The sequence below is a fragment of the Elephantulus edwardii genome, unplaced genomic scaffold (genome assembly GCF_000299155.1).
Source record: "Elephantulus edwardii isolate Elephantulus edwardi_28Jun2011 unplaced genomic scaffold, EleEdw1.0 scaffold00396, whole genome shotgun sequence".
In the NCBI taxonomy this organism is placed as follows: domain Eukaryota; kingdom Metazoa; phylum Chordata; class Mammalia; order Macroscelidea; family Macroscelididae; genus Elephantulus; species Elephantulus edwardii.
The window spans coordinates 417114-423920 of NW_006400146.1; positions in this window are offsets into that span (position 1 = coordinate 417114).

A 6807-nucleotide genomic window follows, 5' to 3' on the forward strand; every position below is an offset into this window, starting at 1 on the left:
TATTATATTTTATTATACTATACTATATTCCCTCATCTTTGTATTGTTTTGTGTTCACATTCATATTCTCAAATACATGTATACGTACTCTTTAGTTTCATGTAGACTTACTCTTTTGAGCATTATCTATAAACCAAAGTTTCCTTGTTCAATGAAAGACCAATCCCATTGTAATTCAGTTTACTGTACCTGTGGGGAATTTGGATAATTGTTTGTAAAGCAAAATTTCTCTGTCTTTTTATATTTTGGAGAAACATGGACAGTTTCCTATGTGATTTACAGGTTCTAAAAAAAGCTACTAGATGGTCAGTTTTGAATCAATTCTGTCTCAACATTGCATAACAGCTTATACACACGCACGCGCGCGCGCGCGCGCACACACACACACACACACACACACACACACACACACACGTATACACGCACATCTGTATGTAATTGTTCTTGTTGTTAGGTTCCCTCAAGTCAGCTACAACTCATAGCGGCCTTCTGAGCAACACATCAGAACCATGCCCTGTCCTGCTTCGTTTTCACCCTGCCCACCGTGCTCTCCCATGGTTCTCGTCACTGTGTCATTCTTTCGTGTTAGAGTTACTCTTCTCTTTTGCTGACCTTCTTCTTTACCCAGAATGATGTCCTTTTGCAAGGACTAGCCCCTGCTGACGACATGCCTCAATATGTGAGACGATGCGACACCATTCTGGCTTCTAAGGAGCATCCTGGTTGCACGTCCAAGACAGACATTTTTTTGTTCTTTTGGCAATCCTAGGTTCTCAAGAACCACAACTCAAAGGCATCAGTTACTCTTCTGTTATTCATTGTTCAACTTTCAAATATATCGCAAACAATTGAAAATGTGATGGTTTCGATCACGTGCATTGCAGTATTGAAACTGATACCCTTGTTCTTAATAACTTTGTGGAAATCCTTGACAGTGAATTTTCCCAGTACGACACGTATTTTGATTTCTTGACTGCTGCCCCCGTGAATTCTGATTATGTATCCATGTAAAATGAAATTGTTGACACCTTCAATCTTTTTTCCATTTATCATAATGTGAGAAACAGAAGCCAGTACAGGGAAAAAGACATTATGCTGGGAAAAGTGTACTGTTAGAGAAACATAGAAAGACCCTCACATGAGACACAGTGACGATAACAACAGGCTTGAGCATCTCAGCAGCTGTAAGGACCATGCAAGATAAGGCAAGATGTGGATCATAGGGTTTCTGTGAGTTGCTGTAGACTCAACAACACTTAAAAATAACCACAACAATCATGATACAGCCTATTTGTCCAGTGATGAGTATTTTTATTTTCTTGATATTGAGATGTGATCCATTTTCAAAGCAATAGTCTTTGATCTTCTTTCTGCAGCAAGTGCTTCAGGTCTTCTTTCCTTTCTTCAAGGAAAGTTTTATCATTTGTAAAATGCACAGTGTTGATGAGACTTTCTCTACTCATGATGGCACATTCTTCTTCAGATATACAACTTCTTGAGTTATTTGCTTAGTATACAATTATATAGGTATCAAGAAAAGATACAACTCTGATTCACACGTTTTCTGATTTAAAACCATACAGTGTTTCCCTATTCTGTCAGGACCACTGTTTCTTAGTCTATCCATAGGTTTCCTATGAGCATGATTAAATATTCTGGGTTTCCCATTCTTCTCAATGTTAGCCATTATTTGTTATGATTCACATGGTCAAATGCCTTAGCAAAATCAATAAAACATGAGTAAATGTCTTTCTGGTATTCTCTGCTTTTATTTAAGATTTATATATTATCAGTAATGATATCCCTTGTGCCACAGCCTCTTATTAATCCAGCTTAAATTAGGTAGTTCCTAATTAATGTATAACTCCAGTAATTTCGAATATTCTTCAGTAGGATTTAAATAGCATATGATATTAATAATTTTTTATAATCCCCACAGTATGTTAGATCATTTCTTTTGTGAATGGGAACAAATGTGTATCTTTTCTAGTCAGTTGACCAGTTGACTGCCTTCCAAATTTCTTAGCAAAAGTTATTGAGCATATTTAAGGCTGCATCTGTTTGTTGAAACACTTCCATTAGTATTCTGTCAATTTCTGGGGCATCATTCCCTCTCCCAACGCCTTCATTATATTCCTTCATCACTATTAGTCCCCCTCCCAACGCCTTCATTATATTCCTTCATCACTATTAGTTCTCGATCATATACTACCGCCTGAAATGGTTCAGTTTGATTAGTTCTCTTTGGTATAGTTACTGTGTACTCCTTACATTTGTTTTAATGCTTCCTGTATCATTCAGTATTTTGCCCATTGAATACTTCTATAGTGCAACTCAAGACTGGAATTTGTACTTCAGTTCTTTCTGCTTGCAAAATCCCAAGCATCTTCTTCCCTTTTGGAGATATATATATATAGTTTTCTACATAAAAGCATAGACACACACACACACACACACACACACACATTTGAAGATTATCTCTAAGGAAGAAAAAGCTTTGAACATCCTACATTCTATGGACTTTGCTCCTTACATTCACAGTTAAAATGTAGTTAAAATGAACAATGAAAGCAGCACTGATAGAACTCTTTGGTCATAAGAACAGATTCTAGGAATGTTGAAAGGATCTTAAAAGAGTCATCTATACAAGTGGCTTTTAGACATTTAGAATAGTAAAATTTTATTTCTTAAAATGAAGGCCTGTCAACTTTTGGTACTACTATAAAAAAAATGGGACATGATTTTTTTTTAAAAATAATTGTAATTCACTATTCCCCCTACTCCCAGAAAAGACTGGTCAATTAAACATTGAAAGATCAGAAGGCATAATTTTGAAATCCAAATGATTGAGTGTATTTGATTTTATGAAATCTGACAGTTTTGTCTTTGTGTCATTTTACCATTAGTGAATGAAGACTTTGTTGTGGATTGGTATCAGCTTTTTAACTGACTTTTAGGAACCACTGATTCAGTCCAACCTTCATCTGATGCTTGCTTCTTCTCTAAAAATTTCTGCAAGGGAATATTCCATTTATGTTTGAACACTTCCAATGAAGGGGAACTCATTTTTTTATATAAACAATCAATTGTGTTTTTGAACAGCACTCTTCGAAAGTTCTTTCTTATGTCAAATTGAAATCTCTCTCCTTGGAGCTTCTAGTCATTGCTTAGATGGGGAATAATTTGTGACAGAATAAAGGGAAGACCGTACCTCTTTCTGCACAATGACTCTTTGAATATATGATTACCATCATCGTCCTTCTTTTCATCTCTCTCAAGTCTTCTCTACATAAATAGCCTTCACTTATTTGGCTGTGCCTTCTAAGTTTTTCTGATTATGTGAATTTGAATATGCACACTCTTACCTGTCAATATCCATTTCATAATGCTAGGCTGTGTGCTATTCATACTGCTGCAGGAATATACAGGCATAGCCAACATATAGACTCAAGGTAGAAAATCTTTCACTGGAATTGTAATTTGGAAGCAAGGGAACCATTGTACAGTCTTATGTCTGTTGTGTATTATGTGTAGAGCTTCACAGGGCACTATGAATATTAATGAAATGCATCACCTCTGGATTTAGTCCTCAATGTTATATATGAGAAACACATTTCTAAATAGCAAAGTAGATGGCAGGTTGCATACTTTGAGCATGTTGCTAGAAGAAGCTATTCTTTGAAAGGTGCCATCGTGCTTGGAAAGATGGAGGGTCAGCGAAGGAGAGGAAGACCTTCAGTGAGATAGATAGACACAGTGGCTATAACAATGGACTCAAGTGTGTCAAGACTGACAAAAATGGTATAGAATAGGACAAGGTTCAGGTATTTCATTCATAGGGTACTGTACTTTATGGCAAATAACAATAAAAACAATTGGCAAAATTGTAACTCAGGTAGTATTTCTGCATTTATAAAAGACAAAGTCTAGAACTCATTTATTGAGCAAATATCTGCTTAAGGATTGCTGTTGTTGTTGTTATGTGCCGTCGAGTTGTTTGCAACTCATAGCGACCCTATGTACAACAGCCCTAAACCCTGCTCTATCCTGTGCCAATCGCATTGCCTCTGACATACCCATCCCGATTACCCCAGTCACTGAATCAATCCACCTCATAGAGGGTCTTCCCCTCCTGCACTGTCCCTCCACCCTACCAAGCATGATGTCCCTCTCCAAGGACCTGTCTCTCCTTACAACATGTCCAAAGTATGTCAGATGAAGCCCCGGAATCCTTGCCTCCAAGGAGTAGCCTGGTTTAACCCTCTCCAGGGTGAATCTGTTTGTTTTCTTGGCAGTCCATGGTACATTCAGTACTCTTCTCCAGTACCACAGCTCAAGGATTAGTAAAAGGAAATAGCAGTATTACTGTGTAGCAACTCACACAAATAATTCTTTGTCATTGAGTGGGAACTGACTCAGAACCAATGGATTTCTGAGGCTGTAAATTCCATGGGAGACTGCTCCAAGATCTGCTATTGGTCTCGAACTACCAGATAGGTGCCATCTTTGGTTTAGAAATACCACTCCTTCGGAACTGCATGGCCAGAACTCCCTTACTATGTGGCAGTATTACAGTGACGAGCCTTTTATGGTTAGTTCATTTTGTCTTCTCAACTGTCCAAAGGAAGTGTGGATAAGAATGTTATACGCATTTTAGATCAGGAAACTGAGCCCAAAAAAGATTAAGTAGCCTCGAGAGTTCACTTAGTAAGCAGTTGGGCTGGGTAATGGACTCCAATACCACTACACTTTGAAAATGTTCATTAAGGCTTTGTGTCATCATTGGAAGCAAGAGATTCAAATTTGATCTGCAAAATTGGCTCTATGAAGTAGCATGTTGTTATTCCATTTAGAGGACTTGAAAACAGATTCAAAGATTCAATTATATTTAATTTGTAATTAACTCCCTCCCAAGAAACTAATGGTGCATAACTTGGACACTACTGTTCTGGATGGGCAAAGAGTAGAACAAAATGGCTTCTTGTAGAGAAAGCTTATCTCAGATAAGGATCCTAGGATTGAGATATCTTCCTAACTCCAAAACAAAACCCTTCCCAGAGAATTGCCCTCTGAGCCACAGAAATGGGATACTAGTGCTTAAGTGTCCAATATTTGATCCTGTTACTCAGGTTAATGCTCATTGATTTAAGGGTAGGCATCTGAACTTGCTCATGGTAATTGGGTATTTTCTCTTAAAATTTGAAGTTTTGAACTACAAGCAAAGGGTAGGTGTATGTAGTGTTTGAGTCACTTAAAGGAGAAGCCCCAGGGCTCTTAGCCCCTGGCTTCCAGTTCTGTGGAGCTGTGTTGTTCTCTGTTACTCTACAGGCTTTGTTATTCAATCTTTTCAATTTTGTGGTGTACTAAAATTTTCTTCCAATAGGTTGTTTTAGAGGAGACTTGGTATGATTAATTTATATTTCTTGTTACCTTATTACCTAATATAGAAATAGAAGAAATGAAGTCTTTGCCACCTTTGATGGTGTATATGATAATGCCTATATCCATGTGACTGAAATTCTTATTATAGTCAATTTTGGATGTGTGACTAAAGGACATAGTAGCTTATCAGATGCTATAAAGACATTTTTTTTCATCATCATTATCATCATGGGCACTATTATCATATCTCCTATTTATGAAGAACTTTCTAAATCAAGGAATTAAACATTTTGCATACTAAAGAACACTTACTATGTGATTTTAAAAAATGCCATCAATTGAATACTATTTTTATCCCCATTTTATTGTTTGAAAAACTGAGACTGAGAATTTTGCTCAAAGTGATGCATCTGAAAAGTCATATAGCAGTGATTTAAATCCTTTTTTGTCTCATTCCAAAGACCTATCGTACTCTTAAACTCTACATTATGATATAATGAAGTGGTTCTTCCTCAGGGGTTTTCAAGTATAGGACTGTTTTCTTTGTGTTTAACATGGAATTTAGATGTAGTTAATGTTGTGCTTTTTTGAAAAAATTCTCTCTTTTATGCAGGCTCTGTTATCTGTGAGAGGGTCGGAGAAGTGAAGCACAACATTAGATAAAGTATACTTCTAATACCTCTTTGAGAACATGACGTTGATACTGAGACTGAACATCAAAATGAGTCAGTGATGCAAAGAGCAGGCAGGTGTTTAAGGGAGCGGGAAGAACAAGTGCAAAATACAGATTTAAGGAAGCACATGATATGTTCAAGGGACAGAAGGTAGATATGTGTGGCTGCAGTGGAGTGAACAATGGAGTGTGTGGTAAAAGATGGTAGAAAGGAAAACAGAGTTGGATTATTTCAGATAATTCAGACCATAGTGGCAGATAGAGATTTATTATAAGCTTAGAAGCCATTAGTAAGTTCAAAGGAGAAGAATAATATAACTTAGTATATTTCATACCAATATAATAATATTAATATATAATAAATATACAATAAATGTAATATAATATGAATATAATACTAGTACAAATATAATACTACTACAAATATAATATGACATAATATAATAAATATACTATACTATACTATAATATAATAATATATAAACTGGGAAGTAGGAGTGGCATCCACTTCCTGAATAACATACCTTAGGAAACTCTATGAACTTTGATAAATGTTGATAGTTGTAGAGGGGCTTCAGGCCTTTTGTTTATAGGGTCATTATGAGTTGTGTTCAACGCAAAGATAATTAATAGCAACAACTGTATATAAGAAATGGATACTATTTCTGCTCATGACAGAATAGCCAACAGTCCTCCCGTGGATCAACTAGAAAGGCAACATAAAAAGAAATAAAATAATGGCACCAGGCTAT